The sequence below is a fragment of the Pinus tabuliformis genome, chromosome 2_1 (assembly GCF_031772625.1).
Source record: "Pinus tabuliformis cultivar Carrire ecotype Pingquan chromosome 2_1, CPIR1, whole genome shotgun sequence".
In the NCBI taxonomy this organism is placed as follows: domain Eukaryota; kingdom Viridiplantae; phylum Streptophyta; class Pinopsida; order Pinales; family Pinaceae; genus Pinus; species Pinus tabuliformis.
Window position 1 is genome coordinate 152,011,914 of NC_142299.1, and position 21,893 is coordinate 152,033,806.

At 36.9% G+C, this 21,893-nt stretch overlaps 1 pseudogene; it reads left to right on the forward strand.

Annotated features, from left to right (window-relative positions):
* Positions 1-21,801, forward strand: part of LOC149199192 (small ribosomal subunit protein uS5-like) — a 34,591-nt pseudogene extending 12,790 nt beyond the window's left edge.
* The last annotated feature ends 92 nt before the right edge of the window (positions 21,802-21,893 follow it).

Sequence of the window (21,893 nt, forward strand, 5' to 3'; positions counted from 1 at the left end):
TCATTGCTAAAAGTAAACAATGATTGTTTATCATTTTAGATTGCATATTTAGTAATTTTACATCTACATCGCGCAGTGAACCTTGAAAGACAAACTTCTAAGCAAGATCAACTCTAAAATAAATTTCAATGAACTTAACAATGCTTTGGAACCTAATGCAACACATCTAGAGGTCTAGGCTAGAGACGTGTTCCAGCGTCGTAAAATCTAGTAACTATCATTTTCATCAAAGGTTGGGTGATTCCTCCTCTTTGATACAACAAGTGCTAGTACGGACTTGTGCTCCCCGTACCGTCGAGTATATATTGGGAGACCACAATAGGCTGATATCCTTTATCCATAGGAAGCTATGTCTATTGCCCTATCAATCGCAATGCACTGAACATAGCATTCAGGAAGATTGACTGCCATACATAAGTCCTTGGTAATTTCTCTTTAATTTATCACCAAGGTGTATTTTGTAGTTTTGCGATTGGTTTGGTAATCCCTCTGTCTAGATCTCCAAAGTAGTCACTTTCATTCCTTTTCGACTCCTTAAAAGAAAAGGTCCATCTGAGTACTTGTCACTTCAGGCTCATTAAAAATTGAAGGGGACTAGAGTCATCTTTAGCTTTTTCTCGACTCTTAAAAATTGAAAAAGCAAAGTTGTGTCAAAGCGTCATTAAAATTTATTAATTTCAGAATAACATCCCTATTCCTTCGTTGGTCTTAGGTTGAGATAATGGAGTCCACCAATCAAGGAATCCCTTTGGAGGGGATTCCTAGTCCTTTTACATCTTGGGGAAATATTGGTGCACCTCATATGGCCACTTTGTCCCTTCCGGGACTTACTATTGGCCTGCCAGTATGGCTATTCTCAACCTCTGTGGTTCAAAATAACGTGATTCCTCAGCAATCGAATCAGCAACTAGTTGATACTGAAGTTGATCCTTCACCTTCTACTTCATTTGTGTCTCCCTCCCCTTCTTCCTCTTCTCTTGGTGAAAATAGCGATGCTAGTAACCAAGTTCCTAAGAAGAAGAATAAAGGGAAGGAGAAGAAGAAGAAGTCGGTTAAGCAAGGGGGCAACCATGCAGCATCTGGTGAAAATCCGCACACTAAACTTTTCAAACCTAAATATCCATGCATAATTTGTAGAGGAGACCATTTACATCAAGAATTTCCGTGCATTCCTCGGATCTTGAGAGAATGGTCCCCCCCGTTTGCACCAAGCGGTGTCGTCAACCTCTGGTGATAAAGTTGATAGCACACCATCAACTAGTAATAATGGGCAGAGAAGAAAGGTCCAAATTCCATGTAAGTTATGTGAAGGGAACCATACTCTTCCCCGTTGTCCTTTTTTGGATGAAGCCAAAGGAGTCTTGCATAACCATCCTGCTTCACCGCAGATACTTCCACTTGGATATAGGAAACTCTCCCCTAATCCTTTACTAGTTGAAAATCCGACTGACATAACTCAATTGTTGGTCGAAACACCTATCATTGAAAGTGAATCTTCTGAGTCCATATCGGACCAAAGTCAACAAGTCGAAATGGCAGTCGACCCAATTTTGCCTTCAGAAGGTCCACCTTCAGATGATACCACTCCCAAAGAGAGTGAGAACGATACCGTTCAAATTCTCTTTGTTACTTCAGAGTCTGATGAACTTGGGGGCAATCTGCCCGTTCCTTCACAACAGGAAGAGAATCCCCCAGTTCCTGCTACTCAAGGGGTTATTTCACCCGTTTATTTGGTACCCCCTCCAAGCAGTCTAATCGCTTCCTTTGATTGGAATCGACTAGCAAGATCTCGCCTTCCTTATAATGTACCATTCTGGATCATAGTACAAGTTTACAAAATGATTGTGTCTGGCACCATCATAGATGAAGGGGCTTCAGTGAGTATCCTTTCCTCAACTGCTTGGAAAGCGCTTGGTTCACCATCGCTTATGCCTGGTAAACAAAATTTGTCAGGCTTTAACAAAGGAACCAGTCAACTGTTAGGGATCCTTCCTAAGTTGCCGATAACTTTGAGAAGGAAAACTGTTCACTTGAACGTGATGGTAGTCCAAGGACCGTTAGATTACAATCTACTCCTTGGACGCGACTATGTTTATAGCATGGAAGCTATTGTTTCCACACTCTTTCGAGTGATGTGTTTCCCGCATGAAGGCAAAATTGTCCAGCTTATTGACCAACTTTCATTTCCCGGTTCAAACACAGCTCCAAGTCAACCATCATCCCTAAATGGTCTTTTTGCATCAGGAGTATCTCTTCAACCTTCATTCCATCCACCTAATTACCGCGAGTAATCTGGTGAATGTAACGAAGCTTAGGGGGCATGCACCCTGGTCTGCTTAGGCAGACGAACCCAGCTGAAAAGATAGGTTCCCCTGTAGGTTATGTGATTGGAAGTGTCGTCCCACACCATTCACCTTTGTCTATTTGATGGACAAAGCCAAGGAATTGTTTCGTCGGCACCGCTGACAAAAAAAATACTGCTTAACCACAGTGATTTCCATATGGTTACTTGGAGACTCTCCTTTTCTCGATGCCTGGTGGCATGCAAACCTTTTTATGCGAACAAAAAGCAACCAATTTCATTTTTCAACTTTTTAGCTTTTTAGCTTTTTAGTTTTTCAACTTCTTAGGTTAGGTGATTGGTCTGATCCACCATTCACCTTTGTCTGCGCTACGGAAAAAGAAAAGGAAGGGTTTTGTCTAAACTGTTGATGAAACCATCCTACCTAACCTCAGTAGTTCCTTAGCTTTTAGTGGTTTTTAACTTTGTAGTTTGGTCGTTTCTAGCCTACATAAAATGGCAATGAGCAATGTTTCTGCAAGGTTCAAGCTCGCTAAAAAATGAACCCGCCTTCACCGAGCATAGTTTCCGCAAGGTTCAAGCTTGCTAAAAAATAAACCCGCCTTCAATGAACATAGTTTCTGCAAGGTTCAAGCTCGTTAAAAAATAAACCCACTCACAAAATGAGCAATGTTTCCGTAAGGTTGAAGCTCGTTAAAAAATAAACCTGCCAAATGATCAATGTTATCGCATGGTTCAAGCTCGTTAAAAAATAAACCTACCACAGAGCATGTGTTCCCTCAGAGTTCAAGCTCTTTAAAAAATGAACCTACCTTTGGTAAATAACCTTTGTGATTGCCATTACATCAGCTTTTGAACCTTGGTTGGGCTCCTGCCATCACCTCCATCCGTTTGGCCGATCATACGCTTCCACTTGATTGTTTACGATTTTGAGGAACAACTGTGATGAGTGATCTTGTTAGCCACCCTCTTCATATCGCCATGTTTTGAGAAGTTCCAAGATTACCCGGAACCAGTTGCTACCCCGGATACCACTCGTTCCTCAAAAAATGAGTCCACTTTAAACCCTTTTCAGACTTGCTAAATATGAAAATATTGTTGAGCAATTGGCCTCTCCAGCTCACTAAAGTGATTGGAAGTGCCATCCCTCCTATATATTTTAAACTTTTCAGACCTAAGGGATTATCTCATGAAAAATTTCGAGCGCTTGTCTTTTCGGCTCGCTAAAGTGATTGGAAAAGTCATCCCTTTTGTATTATTTTAATCTTTTTTGGACCTAAGGGATTATGCTATGAAAAAGAACTACTGGAGTTTTCTTTTCGTCCCTTTTCAAACTCTCTAAACATGAAAAGGACCGAGTTATCTTTTTCGTTAAACTTGATAAAACAATAGCGACAAACTTGTCCACCCAGACAAGAACGAGTTTCATTGTCGCTAGACTCGCTAAAACATAGCGACAGGTTTGCCCGAAGGGAAAATTATAGAACAAGCATATGTTATCCTCCTCAAGCTTGACAAAAATAAAGAGGTACTAGTCAGCAATGACTGGGAAAAAGGGAAGAAAACTTGAAGAATTTTATGGTAGCAGGTCGCTCTTGAACATGACACTTTCACTCCATCGCCATGATTGAGTCAGGTTGGGTTATTCCATTCACTGCTCATATCACCATTGGTCCTCCATACCATCCATCTTTTGGGATTAATGCTACCAATCCATCTGATTGTCGCCGATATGTTCAAGAGAAGTCATTCAGATAATTCACCATCCAATCAATGCCTCATCCACTGCAATACCTTCAACCTCCATTTTTCATGACTGTCATTCCTGAACCTTGTGTCGTCGATCGTTTTCACCTCCGCAAAATCATTTGCTTCGTTTTGTGTCGTAGATGTGGGATACATTAAGGCCCTCCTACAACGGGTCACTTCTTGTCAACATTAGCTCATTATCTAAGAAGTTGACTTAGAAACAACCCTTTCAGTACTTTGAAGCTTGCATGCCTCAATGGCAAGTTTCTCACTTCCGGCGACAGATTTACATTAATGACCTTCGACCGAGAGATTTTGCGTGGTGTTTGACATCGAATCATATATTCACACCACGTGAATTGTACTGTAGTACCTTGAGGGTCATTATCATTATCGATGATTCCTCTCTCGCCTGTTAACCACTTACATCATTGGCTGGTAATCAGGCGATGTCTTTCCATGTTCGACATCATGACATCTTTTCACATGGATCGACTTGTACATCGAGCGAAGATTGAACGAATTTTGAAGACCCTGGATCTAGTTTCATCCATTAGGTTTGCGATATATTCAGGGGTATAAAGACATCAAATGTATAGCTGCACAAATAGTCATCTAATCTAGGGAAGATGACTCTTCATAAGAAGAACCAGGCTGCAATCCGCAGACAATTATCTGTCCTATGTACATGAAAATGAATTTATAAAGCTGAGCATGGGAATGCCCACCTCAGCTAGATCATGAAAATAATATGATGATGATGTATTGTATTGTATCTTATACAGGTCACCTTCCAGTTCGAATACCTCGGATCCTCATGATAAACCATTTCACCCGACATCAAAAGATTTACGACTTCATGCTTTAGGGGGCAATTGTTATAGACATATTTGGGCACTACAACCCAAATCTTATATGTCAATAAACCAAGGGCTCTTTAACCCCTAAAAGTGTTGTTTCATACCCTAAAGGATCATGGTCAACTGATTACATCATTCCCCAAAAGTTCCACCTGAAAAACCACTTAGAACTGGCCAAAACTGGACCATACTGACTGCCCCACTATCAAGGTGCAATGCATACTGAAGAGGCCTTCTGTAGGGTGCGATGAGAGAGGATGGACAAATGTCTGAGACAGTTCGCTAAGTGGATGCTCATGGAATCTTCCAGAAACTTCTCTTGTGACACTTGCCTCTCTGAATTTGCCCAGGGATGAGTAAAAGATCCAAGAAATCTCCAAGTGGAACCAAGAACTACAAGTGGAATGACACTAATAAAAAACCTAGAGATGACTCACACCCTTGCAGACATCTATAAATGGATCCCTCATCTAAGAGATCTAGAGGCTGGAATTTTGTAATTTGTAAGGAAGTGCTGATAGTTTATCTTTGAGAAAAGACATTGTATTGTTGGGTGATCTTGCTTTTCATGAGGTGAAGAGAGCTTTGATGCTGGGAGGATGATGCTATATCAGACATCTGGGTTGTAATTCTCCCTTCTACTATTAATAAATTTCTTTGAGTTTTCCTCCATACAATCGTGTATTTGTGAATGCCATTGTATGATCAATGTAATCCTGATTCTGCATTGTTTATGATATAATAGATCGAGATGCTTTGATGGTGTTTTGTTACTTTGTCTCTACAGGTATTCATTGAGAGGGATAAGTAAGAGAAGAGGTGCAAGCTCTATCAAGGGAGAGAGAAATCAAGCAAGGAATCAAGCGAAAGATCCAAGTTGGTCCCTCTGCTTCTCCCTTATCTATCATACATAAAGGAAATCGCAATTTGCTTTTGTTGTTTGTTTCTAGGATAGCTACCAATCCTAGTGGGACTAGCAGATTGAAAAGACACTAGTTTTCCCAGAAACACCTGCTCCCACTGGCCATTCAATCCCTGGCACTGCTCCTCCTCGTCCTCGTCTACCTAATTTTGACCAAGTGAACATGCCTCGTTCGCGTCATAGGATGCGCTGCAGGAGAGGCAGTAGCAGAGGAGGAGCAATTCGCTCACCCTCCCTATCCCTCTCTGACTCGACCCCAACTGACTCTTCCTCCCCCTCGACGGCTCATTACACAGGATGTTATCCAGCCAACCGCAGAGGTCAGCGACGAGCTCAGACTGCAAGTTCACAGAGTGTTGAATATGCTCCACAGCCTCCTACTGCCTCGGTCTCGTCTCTGCAACCCAGTCATTCTGTCCAATTCCAGTTTTACTGCACGCTAGAACACCCATGCATAGTTGTGACCATTTCGGTAGCTTTTAGAGAGGAGCCTCAAAGCTCTGAAGTCCCATCTCGCAATATTCAAGAGCGGACCAACACCAGCAAAAGAAAATCCCTTGGCAGTAGCTCAGGGATGCACAAAAGCCATGAAGAATCTCAAGACTGCACAGGTGCAGCTCAGGGATGAAATAATCTTGGTTGCTTCAAGACCATGGAAGCAACACCAAGAGATCAACAAGACGTGGAAGATGACATGGAGGCGTACAGGTGTCTGATAGTGGAAGAACCTCCTCCTACTAATGACGCCTAGCTTGTCAAAAAAAATTTCAGGTTTTGGGTTCCCGACTCCCAACCTTAGGGGTCTATTCTGTCGTTTTTTTTATGTGAATGTTGTTAATTTTGATGTTTGCTCGAAAAACTATTCCACTCTGGCTTTACAGGTTGTTACCCTTGCATGGGCAGCAAACACTTCTAGTTTTGGACTGGTTTCCCCGGTGCAGGCAGTCTCTTTCAGTTATTGGTTGTTAAACATGGCATAATTTGAGGCTTGCTCTGCAGAGGTCGGTGCCTCCTTGTACCATTTTTTGTTACATTAATAGAATTAGTCATATATATATATATATATATATATATATATATATATATATATATATATATATAGATATATATATATATATTTGGTTGTTTTTTAATTTGTGGAAGACCAATGTTTGAGCTTATGTAAATAGGTATTGTGTCCTAATTTCTCTTCAACAAAATGAAAGGGTTGTTTCTTCACTTCTAAATAGTAATTTAGCTTTAAAATATTTGGAATGAAGAATTGAGAGAAAATATGAGTTTTAAGTATTTAGATAGAATATTTAAATTAATCATAAGACAGATGCTAGTAAACTATGTTCACTAACCAACAAAAATGCATCTAAATTCATGAAGAATTGACAATTAATTAATGTAGAGGAGTTTATTTAGACAAATAGTCTAATAAACTAATCTTTGTAATTGATTATAACTTCATAGAAGATTTAAGATAGAATGATATTCAGTTTATATCTTACTCAGATTTCTTCATAAAACTAAATACATGTTGAAATAACATAATGAAATGAATAACATGGAGAAAACTTAGAGAGATAACAAGTTGTTTGAAACAAATTCAGAATCCTTTTATTGGCATGAAACAACTTCAGATACATGTAATTCTACTTCAAATAAACTTAGTCCAAGAGTGCAACCCCTTTAAATTCAAATTGGGAATTATTTATACAAAGTTTCCCCAAATGATCTAAAGTAAATATGTAGATACATTGGAAAAATATCTAGATCTGTTTCTACAAAAATAGTACATAAATATAGTGAAATGAAAATTGTTGAAGTTGTTGGCACTGCTTTTAAGGATTTCTAGTGATGACTTGATCTGAAAAATAGTTTCCTTATTACTTACATTCTTTTGGATGTTTGCCAAATTTTACTCAAGTAATTCACATAATTTTTCCCATTCACTTTCATCTAGAAGTGTAAATCTGATCAACTTTTGATAGAATTCATCTACTTCTGTGTATTTTTCAAAAGTAGGCTTAACAAGAAACAAATGACTTATTTCATGCTTGATCAGTAGATCATAATTGAGGCCTTCCATGAATGCCTTTCCTGTAATAGTACCTTTGATATTTGCAAATTTGGACCTGTCTGTAACAATGGTAAATAATACTTGTTGATAGTCTTCAAGCTTGACTAATGCGTCTCTCATTCCTTGTAGTCTAGGGAGACCCTTCTAATACAAAACATTGAACTTCTTATGAAATCTTTGTACCATTGTTTGCAAACTATCAGACTTGTTTTCTAATTGCAGCATTAGATTTTTCTTGGTGAGAATTTTTTTTACTTCCAAGATGGTATCTGTTTTGTCTTCTATATCCAACTCTTCTAATTCTTCTCTGGTTTTTGAATTCAGGAATTTGATTATAGCAATTGCATCACTAGGTTTGTTTTCAAGTTCTCTCTTGACATCAACTATCAGAGATTTTGATCTTAGTACTAATTTATCTTGGTCGAAGATAATCTCTATGGATGGCCAGATTTTTGTAATTTCTTCATTTATTTCTACCCAAATGTTCTCTTTAGCTTATGCAATGGTATCTACCATAATATTTTGGCTCTCTAAATATTCTATTCTTTGTGCAAGCTTATGTGATTTTTGTAGTTCTACCAAATAAGTACTATCTACTTTGATCTTTTGTTCTTGTAAATTGTTTAACTTCTTTGTTACTTTCTCAATCTCTTGATCCTTGATAGAAAAATCATTCATTTCTTTAGTCAAATCTGCTGGTGTAGTGTTGGATTGAGTCTCTGCTATTGAAGTTGCTACTAAAGTCGACGTTTTACCTACTACTGTACCTATTGCCGCAATGACAATAAATGGAATTTATTGCACTATAGCAGTATGCTCTTCTTTTTCTTTTAGAAATTTTTCGATTTCCTTTTCCATTTTAGAAATCTGATCATTTTGTTCAATAATAAGCTTGAATTTTTTTTCCTTTTCCTTCTCCAATTCTCTAAATTCTTTGGCTTGTGGATCTTTAGTTGAAGGAAGCTTTAGTTGCTTTCTCAATGTTTCTATATCTGTATTTTTATTTTTGATTATCTCTTCTGCTGCTTTTATATTATTAGGATCATATCCCAATTTGATCACTAGTTCCTCTAAAGATTTAATTTTTGTATCTTTAGCTAGAGAAGAGAGTTTCTCTAATTTTAACTGTGCCTGGATATTATCTACAGTGGTTTGAACCTTGGCAACTTTCATAGAAGAATTATTTAAAGTATTAAAAATCATCTCACCATACTGTTTGTGCAAATCCATCTGGTCTATGGGATGGATTGTTCTTGTATCAAAAGAGAAAACTAAGTGCTTGTAATCATTTTCTAACTGAGGTTGAGGAACCTTGGGCTGCAAGAAAGCAATCTACATTTTTCCTTTTTCTGAATAAAAGGCTGAGAGGAGCCTGTGTTGGGAAGTAGTTGTCTTCTTCCAAAACTATGAGAATTTAGTGGCCTTAAGTGCAAGATTCTTTCTTTTTATTTCTTGATAAGTGGCAAATATACTTGGTTCTTTCTGACTCTGTCCTGTCTCTCCTATTGGTGATGAAATTGATGTATCTGTTGTCTTTGGAGTCATTGGGGATGAAGGAATGATGTCCTTTGTCCCTGACACTGAGGGGGTGCATGTTCATGTAAGAACAATTGGTTGTATTTGTTCTATGTTTTCTTGTTGTGTCTCCATTACATCTATGGTCTTCTATCTTTTATTATATACTTTGAACTCCTTTGTTGAAATCTCAGTTACCAAAGGGGAAATTTTTTCCCTTGGTCTCTTTCCTTTCTCTTGCTAAATTGGAGTGTAGCTTGTTGACAACACCTGTTCTTTTGCTTCCTGCAATGTATTCTCATGCCAACTTTCTTGATTCGTGAATTGTTCTATTTTTGGCCTAGGAGTATGTGTATAAGGACCATATTGTTGTTCCATCCTTAATCTTGAAATTACACCTAGAGGATCATAGGACCATGTAAAGTTTTGCTTGAAAATGTCATTTGCTTCCTGTCTTGCTGCTCTTGTGTTGCAGATGAATGGACCAACCTATGCCTTTATCTTGAACTGTTCTTTCTTCTTTGCTACTAGAAAATGTATTTGATCCATATTGATCATATGTCTAATATATTCTAGATAAAATATTCTAATTGATACAAACTTGGGGAGTTTCTAAGGTGGTAGTTCACATCCATATATTCTAATTCTGAGTAAGATTGATATAGATAGTGATCTCCTCTCTTAGTCTGGTCACTCAACTATAGGATTCCTTTGATTTATGGATGTCTCCTCGGCTTTGCATCACTATTTAACAAACTGGCATTCACATGTAGGAACTGATCTACAAAATCACTGAAAGTAAATTCAGTGTTGTTCTTTTTTACAGAGGTCTAGTGAATTACTGACTGAGGGTTTCCTTGACTGTCTAGCTTCTGTAACCAGAAAGGAAACATGTCTGATTGATAATAAAGAAATAAATATACCAAGATAGGTTCATACTTAAAAACTCCTTCAGTTGAGAATTTCATGAACTGGTCATGAATGGATTCTGCCAAAAACTCACTATAACATAACAGAACATGAGGATTTTCATTTGAGGAAAACATAGAAAGGAAGGCTAAGATGGTTTCATCAACCCACTGGTATGAATGGTATCCTAACAGGCATGAAACAATTGAGATTATTTGTTTTGTCATCTCTGGGAACATGGAAGATGGATAAGGAGGGTTGGATCTAGGTAACTGAGCATTCTCTGGCAGAAAAGTCTCAAATATTTTAGTTCTTTTTGAGAAGTTGAGCTTGTTTTATATATCCATGAGTATGTTAGGGTGAAAATCTTGCATTGAGTTAGAATTCTGGACCTGGATAATTTCTGAGATGGAACTGGCATTGATGGCAAAAATAACTTCACCATTTTGGGGTACAATAGTTCTCTGACTGGGAAGATATCAAAATTGACACCAGGTGACAAATTCAGGAAAGTTATAGGTCTGAGGGAAAATAAATTGGGGTAAGGTAGAATCCCACAGTCCTAAATCATCACTAAGGTCAAAATATTTCTACTTGAGTCAATTGTGAAGTTTGTAAAGATCGAATTCACAATTGGTTGCAGAAATTTGGTATAATTTGTCAACTAATGGTTTGTGATCCAAATCTATAGGTGGAGGAAGCATTGGATTTTCTGCAAAAGTATTTTTCTTTCTGGAAGACATAATTTAATGGATATTGGGGAAAATGCCTAGTAAAGGATATTTGATCGATTGAGCGACTGGATAATGAATGCTTTCTTGGAAGGATCTTGCGATGTAGGTACTCTGAGTCTTTTACCAGTGAATATCTGTGCAAACGGGATTGTAAGGTTCAGGGACTGGATTTATAAAAATATGATCTCATCTATTATAATAATATCGTTTATTAGGAGCGGGAGAAGTTAATGCTAACAGATTTATTATAACAGATGGGCAACCAGATGGGTAAATGGATAGATTAAAGGCGGGAAATATATTTATTTAATAATAGGGAGAGGGAGAGGTGGCATGTTGCGTGGTGGAGTAATCATAGCGCATGAAAGGTCAATCAATGGTAAATCGGGAGTGAATGGCGATTTTTTGAGGGGCCCGGGGGGGGGTTAGGTGGTAATTTGTTTTGGAAGGGGGGGTTGCAGGTTAGATAGGATAGTGCCGCGTATGTCTAGACGGTATATTTGAAACTGTCACCCCAGACCCCCCCCTGTCGGATAAAGTTCAGATGGGGATGGGGGGTGCGGGGTAGCCTGATCGCCATTGATCTGGATGGGCTAGATCAAAACCATTGAAAACCAATCAATTTTTATTACATAATGAGAAACTGTCACTTCAACGACAAAAGGTTTTGTCGGATATGCTTACTTTACTAAGCATACTTTATTACATGCTAATGACAACTTTAAAAAAGATTAAAAGTAATATAATGCGGCATTTAAATGTGCGCACTAATACAATGGAAAACATATATTTTCTTTTATTTTCTTTTGTTTTCCCTTCCTTATTTTTTCATCTCACATTTTTCCTTATTTTTCTTTGTTTCTTTTTCTATTTTTTTCTTTTTCATCTAACATTTTTTATTTTTATTTTTCTTCTAACTACAAAAGGAATATCTAACTTATCAAAACTATTTATGTTACAACACAAACCACTATAATTATAGAGAAGAAATAGTGGAGAACTATAGGCCAAAATTTCAAAATCAAAAGAGTTGAAATTGCAAAGTTACACCAAAAGAAAGATCGAGAAGTAGAACAATCTCCAAATCAAGGTTTTAAAAGATATGTTAACTTTAAATTATCATATATTTTGATTGGGTTGTCTGATTGAGGTGATTCAAAAGCTATTGGAAAGTGAAAACATTGAATATTTTCAATAGCTATTGTAAAATCACAATAATTGTTGACACCTAATCATGGGGATTGGGTGAACACTTGTAAATAATGTAAATAATAAATAATGGAAAAGGAAGAGTCATCGAGAGGTGAAACCCAAGAGTCACTCCCTCATGTATATAACCATGAAAAATCTTAATGAATAAAAACAGTTCATGTCAGGAGTTACCTCCTGGCCTGACATGGTATCAGATCCAGCTCCATTTTTAGTTTTTTTACCCTTGTAACTCCCTTCTTCCATTTCTGTAGTGTACCATATTATTTGTCCTTGCGAATGTCTTGAATGTTGTGTTTAACGCTTCTCACCACTAGTTTTCGTGTTAATGTATTACTCTTAATTAATGTGGTTGATCTCCCATTGTTCCACCAGTTTCCTCTAGGCATAATGCCCCATTAACCCCGGTATACTATGGTATACACTTCCCTTCCATACGTTACACTTACACCAATGCATTAACTCCTGACTGTTATGGTCCGGTCTACAACCGCATTGATTCCGGTTTGATTCAATTCCTTTCCCCACAACTTACCGTGTTCCACTTCCTCCACTGTGTTACCACCACACCATACCTTATGTTTGAATGTTGCCTGTGAGGTCGAGCCTCGGCCCCACATCATAAATGCTTACAATTATGTGCTAGTCCTCCAATACCACCGCTCATCCTAACATTGCTTGATTGTGCATTGATTGACTATGTTAAACTCAAGGTATGGGAATAACGTTACAAACTCCGATCTTTTTTTAATTGTTGTATGCTGCTAAGGCTTTTCCATACCATTTTTTTCATCATCTTTTATACCATGATGTGTTTGCAATACATCGTTTACAATTCATCGCTTCTCCTCTCTCCCACAATCATTACCTATTTTCAATACCACCGCTCGGTTCGTTGAGCTTCCAGTCATTACCTATTTTCAATACCACCGCTCGATCCCTTCACCATTGAGCTTCCAGTCTTTTAACGATGTGTGTTGTGTATTACACCGCTTCATCTTCCCCCATATGTTGCTTCCCCACAAAATCCTTCTCCCCTTCCCCAAATACTCCCTCCGCCACATAATATTTCTCCCATATAACCACTACCCCATATAATACCTCTGTCATCAAATATCAAATTGCATTTTTTACATCAGAAATGCATTTTTAGTCACCAGAACTGCATTTTTTTTGCCACCATAAGTACATTTTTTTAAAAGTACACAGATTTTAAAATGCACTCATTGATATCCATTGTGGGAGTGGTTCTCAATGGGAAGGAGAACTATCCTGAGTGGTCTTGAAATATCAAACACACTCTCATTTTTAATGAGCTGTGGAAAGGAGTTTTTGTTGGAGAAGGAGACAATGAACCAGCAAAGCCTACCTCAGACAAGGAATTCACCATTTAGGAAAACAAGAACAAAAAGGCCTATGCCTTGATTGCAACATCTGTAAATGAAGAGGTGAGTCACCATATTTCACCATTTTTGAATGCTTTTGAAGCCTTACAAAAATTGAAGGAACTCTATGACTCACACTCTGCACTTGAAGTTGTCCAACTGATGATTAAATTGTTCAGCCTTGAATTACAAAATGATGATCCTCTTGCTCTTGCATTAGAAGTGAAATCTATTATGCATGATATCAAAGTCACTAATGTTGAACTAGATATTCCTCTGATAGCTTTTTTCAAGGCACTTTATCCCACTTATTCAAATTATCTTGAGTCATTGCAAGAAAATGGAAACCTCAAAGAAATTACCTTTGACTCCCTTGTGAATAAATTTGCTGAGAGAGAGGAAGCTTTTGGGAAGAAGACAACTCCTCGATATTCTGAAGAGGTTGTGTGTCTCTCACATGGAGAGAAGAATCTTGCTCAAGATTATTCCAGAGGAAGAGGAAAAAGGAATTTCAGAGGTAGGGGGGGCAGACACACTCAAGGAGAAAAGTTTGATTTGCATTGCATACGTTGCAATAGAGATGGATCACATGATGCATCCACATGCAAGTTGCCTTGGGACAGAATTGAGCAGGAAAGAAATCAACCCAAAGGTAAAACCAATGAAAAATAGCAAGGTAAAGCACATGAATCTGCTCACTATGTTGTGGCACATTGTAATATTGGAGTAAATGAAGACTTGTTTAATGCTTCACTTGCTTCTTGGAAAAATGATTGGTTTCTTGATTCAAGGGAAACTTTCCACATGACTTTTAGAATAGATATTTTTGAAGAATTTAAGGACAAAGTTGATGTAGCAATATACTTTGCAGACAAACCAAAACTCAATCCATTAGGGCTTGGCACAATCAGGCTCAAATTTCCTGGTATTCCAGACTTTATTCTACATGATGTTTTATATCTCCCACAGCTAAGGAGAACCTTGTTGTCCTTGGTCCACATCCGCTAGAAAGGACACTCCATTCATATGTTTGATGGAAAGGTTGAGGTGAGAAAGGCATCATATCACTCACTTGTCATGACGGGGATAAAAGAAGAAAGGCTTCTCAACCTGCACGGTACCTTTGTGTGTGCACAAAATTTCTCATACAATTCCCATTATGATGAAGGTACATTCCCATCAAGTATATTATGGAATGATATATTTGGAAACTTGAGCTATGACAACCTTCACTTGTTGAAGAAAAATGGTGTTACTAGTTTTCCCACAATTCCTAGGAAACTTAAGCAATGTGATGCTTGCATTCTAGGAAAGCATAGAAAACAGTCTTTTCATGATTCACATTCCAGAGCACATAGAAAACTTGAACTCATTCATTCATATTTATGTGGTCCAATTGATGTTCCTTCTACAAATGGAAATAAATATATGATGACATTTATTGATGACTATACTAGAAGGTGTTGGGTTTATTTATTGAAGAAAAAATCTGATGTTTTTCAAACATTCAAGAACTTTCATACATGGATTGAAAATGATGCACAATCTCATATTGGCTCTATTCACACTGATAATGGAAAATAATACACTTCAAATGAATTTTAAAACTATCTTCGCCAGCATGGCATCAAACATCAAACAACAGTGCCTTATAATTCCCAACAGAACGAAGTAGCTAAAAGAATGAATAGGACAATCTTAAATATGGTATGTTCCATGATGTTTAAAAAAAATGTAAAATTGATGTTTTTTGCTGATGTAGTTATATGTGTTGTATATGTAAAGAATAGATGTCCATCTAATGCTATTAGAAACATGACTCCTTATGAAATGTGGTATGGCTACATTCCTTCAGTAAAGAATCTCGGGATCTTTGGTTGCACCTGTTATGCATTGATACCAAAAGTACATAGAAAGAAAATTGGTCCATGGAGTCGTAAGTGTATCTTCGTGGGGTATTCAAATACCTCCAAAGCATATCGTCTCTATGATGAAGTTAATAAAAAGTTTGTTGTATTTAGAGATGTAATCTTTCTTGAATCTTCCAAAGCTGACAATGTTGTTGAGCGAAAACTTGATCGCTTGGATAGATTTAGACATGAAAAATCATTTCAAGAATTTGATAATCAGATTCCACATCTTGAAGGGGGGATTCCTATACTGGATCAATCTATGGAATCTTCTTCTGAAGCACTCTCTGCCCCACATGAAACTCCAAATAGTGATGATACTTTGAGTGATGTGATTGAAAAAATTTGGAGACTCAATATTGATTCAGTCCCAACTCAATCAACTGAGTAGCCTGGACCATCTCAAAAAGGTCCCCCAAAGTGGCTGACAAAGACACTTGAAAGTGTTCATCCTGATGAGGTTGGAAAGACATGAAAAAGAAATTCAACTAAGCAAAATGGAGGTGATGTAGATGAATTTGATTCACCTATTGATAGGTATGTTTCTTATGATTGTGAACTGAATTTGTCTATAGATTTTGAACCGACTTCCTTCAAAGAAGTCACTTCTCATGATGAATGGAAAGAAGCGATGCAAAAGGAGTATGATGCATTGATAGAGAATGGCACTTGGAAGTTGTTTTATCCTCCATTGGGAACCAAACCAATTGGCTGCAAGTGGGTCTATAAGAACAAGTATAAAGCTAATGGCTCACTTGACAAGCACAAATCTAGGCTTGTGGAAAAAGGTTTTTCACAAAAGGAAGGGGTCGATTATGAGGAAAATTTTTCCCCATAGAAAAATGGGCTACCATCTAGACACTCTTTGCCCTAGTAGCTCAGAACGGTTGGAAAGTCCATCAAATGGATGTAAAAACTGCTATCTTGAATGGAGATCTAAAAGAGAATGTTTTTATGTCCCAACCTGATGATTTGTTGTGAAAGGACATGAACATAAAGTATGCAAACTTGTGAAATCCTTGTATGGACTCAAGAAAGCACCGCGAGCCTGGTATGAAAAGTTAATTGAGCATATTTTGAAACTCAACTTCAAACATCATGATCTTGATGATGCAACTTTGTTTGTCAAGAAAGTTGGAAAAATAGTTGTATATCTTGTGGTATATGTAGATGATCTTTTGATGACAGGGAACAATGAGAGCTACGTTGCATCCATAAAGAAGGAATTGAGGAAAGGTTTTGAAATGACTTATTTGGGCTATTCTCATTACTATCTTGGTATGGAAGTAACTCAACATCCAAAGTCTATATTCCTTTCTCAAAAGAAGTACATTGGACATCTATTGAACAGGTTTGGCATGGTTGAGTGCAATCCTCTAACTACTCCAATGGAACAAAACTTAAATCTCACATCCACTAAAGGAAAATAATTTGAGGATGCAACAAAGTATAGACAGCTTGTAGGAAGTCTCAACTACCTGGCTACTACTAGACCAACCATTTCATTTGTTGTTGGAATCCTCTCCAGGTTTATGAAAAAGCCTTGTTAGGGACATTGATATGTTGCAAAAATAGTTCTAAAGTACTTGAAGGGAACTCAAGACATTGGACTCAAGTATACACAAGTTGGAAACTTCATCCTGATTGGATACTCTGATTCAGACTTCGATGGAGACAAAGAAACTGGGCTATCTACTTCCGGTTATGCTATGAGTCTTGGATAAGGAGGTATATCCTGGAGATCACACAAACAATTAGTTCCAGCAGATTCCACAACATAGGCAGAATATGTGGCAACAACTGAGGCAACAAAAGAAATTTTGTGGCTCAGGAAAATTCTGGAAGATTTGCAGGTAAAACATGTACATTCAGCTCCACTCATGATTGAAAACACCTCTGCGATAAAGTTTGCCAAGAACCCAAAGTTCCATGACTGAACAAAGCACATCAATACAATGTACCATCTGATTCGACATCATGTTGAGGCTAAGACAATCCATCTATGTAATTTTTCCACTAATGAGCACATTGCATACATCTTCACCAAATCACTTGGAAGATAAAAGCTTGAAAGATTCAGAACGATGCTTGGACTCACCAACATCCCTTCAGATTAAGGGGGGGAATGTTGACACCTAATCATGGGGATTGGGTGAACACTTGTAAATAATATAAATAATAAATAATGGAAAAGGAAGAGTCATCTGGAGGTGAAACCCAAGAGTCACTCCCTCATGTATATAACCATGAACAATCTTAATGAATAAAAACAGTTCATTTGAGGAGTTACCTCCTGGCCTGACAATAATCATACAAGGTCATTATAAATAACATATTGAGGTTAGAATTTAAGGGTGTGGTGTAGACCTAAACTAAGAGTCAATGGTAATAAAAAGGTTTAAAGAAATGAAGATAAAGATGAACTCAATACTATGGAATGATTGAGGATAACAAATGAACATGATTCATAACTTTTTTTGTAAGTTTTTATTTCAATGGTGAAGCTTCCAAGTGGTGGAATGACTTTTATGAAGTTATTTGATCAAACATTATATAGAGTAAATTCGAAGAATTGTTCTTAATAAATGGTTTAAGGAATCACAAATATAAGTAATGAATAAAATTCATGATGAAATAAAAGAAACAAAAGAAGAGATCAAGAATAGAGTTGATTAGCTCTCTAAGATACAAAACCTTAATGAAGCACTCATTAAGGAGATTCAACAAATAACACAGGGAAATAGTAAAGGGAATTGGAAAAAGGATGATTCAATGGAAGAATTGAAAAAGAAAGAGGATGAAATATGTATGTTATGAAACCATACTAAGAAGCTATTGGATGATATCAAAAGATTGAAAGAAGAAAAGAAGCATTTTGCAAAAATGTAGAAAAAATCAAGGATATTAGATGAAGAAAGTATCAATAGCCTTGAAGAGAAAATTGTCAAGAAGATTGAAGAATACCTAGAGATGAATAAGGTGAAATCAGAAATGCGTTCTAGAATTGAAGAAGGATGTCAAAATTTGATAAATGTGATCACAATGCAAGTTCAAAAGGAGAAATAAGAGAAGATTCAAGAGGGCCACTAGAATATACTTGAAGAAGTTTAGCTCCATCTAAAGGATGAACATGAAAAATATGATGGTATTATCTTCGGGGATAAAGAAGTCAAAGACCAAAAAAAGAGGATATACGATACCATTATCTTTATAAAGAAGACAAATACAAATTTTGTTATGCAAAGTGAAGGAAAGACATGAAATATGAGACCATATCGACATCTTCATTACTAAGAAATATTTAAAAGAAGACAAGAAGATCAATATCAACATTATTAATGAAGAAAATAAGATCCACATCAACATTACTAGGGAAGAAGATCGAGTACTCATTAATATTCATGGAACAAGGCATCACCAAATCATTATTCAATAGGATGTTATCAAAGACGAATAATTATTACAAATTAGAGATGTCACAACAAGAAGACATGGAATCAAAAGAAGGAAAACTATGTAACAACTGGCCACCAAGGATTAAGACCATAAAGAATTAAGTTTGGATTGATGGATCATCATCAATAGTAAGAAGAATGTAGGAATCTAAGGAAATCCTATGATTTGGTTCATCACATGTAACTCCCTTAACAACATAGCTTTAAGGACAAAGCTTTTAGAAGGACGATACTATGTTATGACCCCAAGGTGAGACTATATTGAGTTAAAAGTGTATGGTATGAACCAAGGGAGGGCATATATGGGGTTAAATGTACATGTAGTATGTAAATGTATATTTAATAATGTCATCCTAATAATGAAGAGAACACACGTGCAATGTGTGGCAAGGTATATGTGGAGATCATGTATTTATTATGGAGGACATGGATATGATTTGCAAGTGTGAATGTATTTGGGAATTTAGAGGAGTGTCTCCTACTATTATTGTATTGGAGTTTTGCTCCTTGCTCATATTGTTGTGCATGGTGTGTACTTATGATTTCTATGTATTTGGATCATAATAGATGGACATCAAGTTGAAGATATCTACAACATTCCATTTGTACAAGTAGATAGGTAGATAGAAGTAGTCAACAAACCATTGGTTCAACTTTTGATTGAATGTAGTTAGAAACAACCATTTACATAATTTAACAAAAAAAATATAGTTTATATTTGACACTCTTATAATAAATTAGTTCACACTTCTATTAGTAGGAGTGAGAAATGACATCATAGGAGAAGCATTGAATGTGGACAAATTTGTCGAAATGATTCGACAAATTTATTCAAAAATACATGAGACAAATTAGAGCTCCCCAAATTAATATACCTTGTTAACCACCATGGTACCAGGTAGACACATTAATTTCCATTACTCACATATGTGGGGCTAGTGATCTTTGGACTTTCAAGAATATTCTAGAGGGTCCAAAATCGTAACACTAATCGAGAGATAAAGCATGCAACAACTATACACTAGACTGTTATTAGGATATGTTAAAAACTCAACCATTAGGAAAAGAGGGAATAATATTCTTTTAGCATTGTACTTGTTTCATAGTTAAGCAAAACATGCAAGAGTGAGATTTGAGAGCATAACACAACATAATGGGTAGAGACTATGTAGTAATGATTTAGGCCATAAAGCAGAGACAATTTCATAGTGAGTTGCCTTTTCTTAATGATTTCATTTTATAATTGAAAAACAAAAAGTAGAAGAAAAGTTAGTGAATTTTTCATCCATTTGAGTAGATAGTGCATTCATTTATATATTTTTACATTTTGAAAATTCAGTTATTTCTATAAATTTCATTATTAAACTAACACCAACAAAATCTAAAAAATCTAAAAATTCTTAAAAAAAAAATTTTGTAAAAACAAATTTGAAAAAGTCACAATCTTTGTAATATATATTATTATTGTTATTGGTGTAAAATACACAACCATTTACAAAATCTACATTTATCTCCAAAGCTATTAAACATGAAATAGGAGTGAAAACACTTTCGTAAAAATCGTCACACGGAGTACTTTTCCAGAATTCTGTTCGGAAAACCTTTTTAGGCAATGAAGTCCATACCCGATTACTCATTCGCATGGTGCATGTTAGCTTAGAGACCTTCGTTACCGTGAATTACCCTCACAAAACATCACCGATAAATACGTGATTTATCCCGTTCTTCCACGGGGTTTCAAATTTAAAATTATATATATATATATATATTTCAAAATTTTGAAAAAATAAAAAATTAAAGGTAGTTTAAATGTTTCAATTTACTTTGTATATTATGTTTGGAATAGGTTTTAAAATTGTTTTAATTTGGTTAAAAATTTATTTTCAATTTAAGGAAATAGATTAATGGTCTAAGACCCAAAGACCTTTAAGGACTATTAGCTAGTGAACTAGGTGTCATGATTTTCTTTAAATAATGGTGATGCATCAACCTATATTCGCGGACAAAAGTTAATAAGGTTGAGAATTTCTGGGGTTTTACAAATTTGGCTGAGGCCAAGGTGTCAAAGGTAGCAGGTACCATTGCGGCGGCCAACGAGGAGCCCGATGAGACGAAGAAGAAAAATGGTGCTCGTGACGAAGCTTGGCCGTCTAGCAAATGTAGGGAAAATCTGCTCCCTCGAGAAAATCTATCATTTCTCATTGGTTGTGAAGGAGCATCAGATCGTGGAGGCCATGCTGGATCCTTAGCTGTTGGATTGGGTCATGAAGATGATGCCCGTGCAAAAGCTTATGAGAGTCGAGCAACATACTCGTTTCAAAGCTTTCATTGTTGTGGGTGATGACATTGACCACGTAGTATTTGGGGTCAAGTATAGCAAGGAGGTGGCCATGACCATTCGTGAAGCTACTATTTTGGTCAAGCTTTCGGTTATTCTAGCGAGGAGAGGTTACTAGGGTAACAAGATTGGGAAGATGCATATTGTACCTATTATGGACACAAGGAAGTGTGGTTTTGTTACCCTCAAGATGGTGTCTGCACCTAGAAGTGCCAAGATAGTGGTTGCACATGTGCCCAAGAAAGTTCTGTAGTTTGGTGGCATTGATGATGTGTTCACCTGCTCTCGAGGGTCCACCAAGACGTTGGGATATTTCATGAAGGTGAAAGGGGGTATTAGACAAGGATCTTTGTTTGGAGTTTCGCCCACTTTTGGAGCTTCCCAGTCAGGTGGATTTCTACCAAGAAGCCTTTATCCATTGTCATCCTATCAAAATCAGCGCTAGCAACGAGGAAAATCACCAACACCAAGGGTTCTCGGTGGAGGGGTATTACATGGTGTGCTATCATTATACTTTGTTAGCTCTCGTAAGCAATG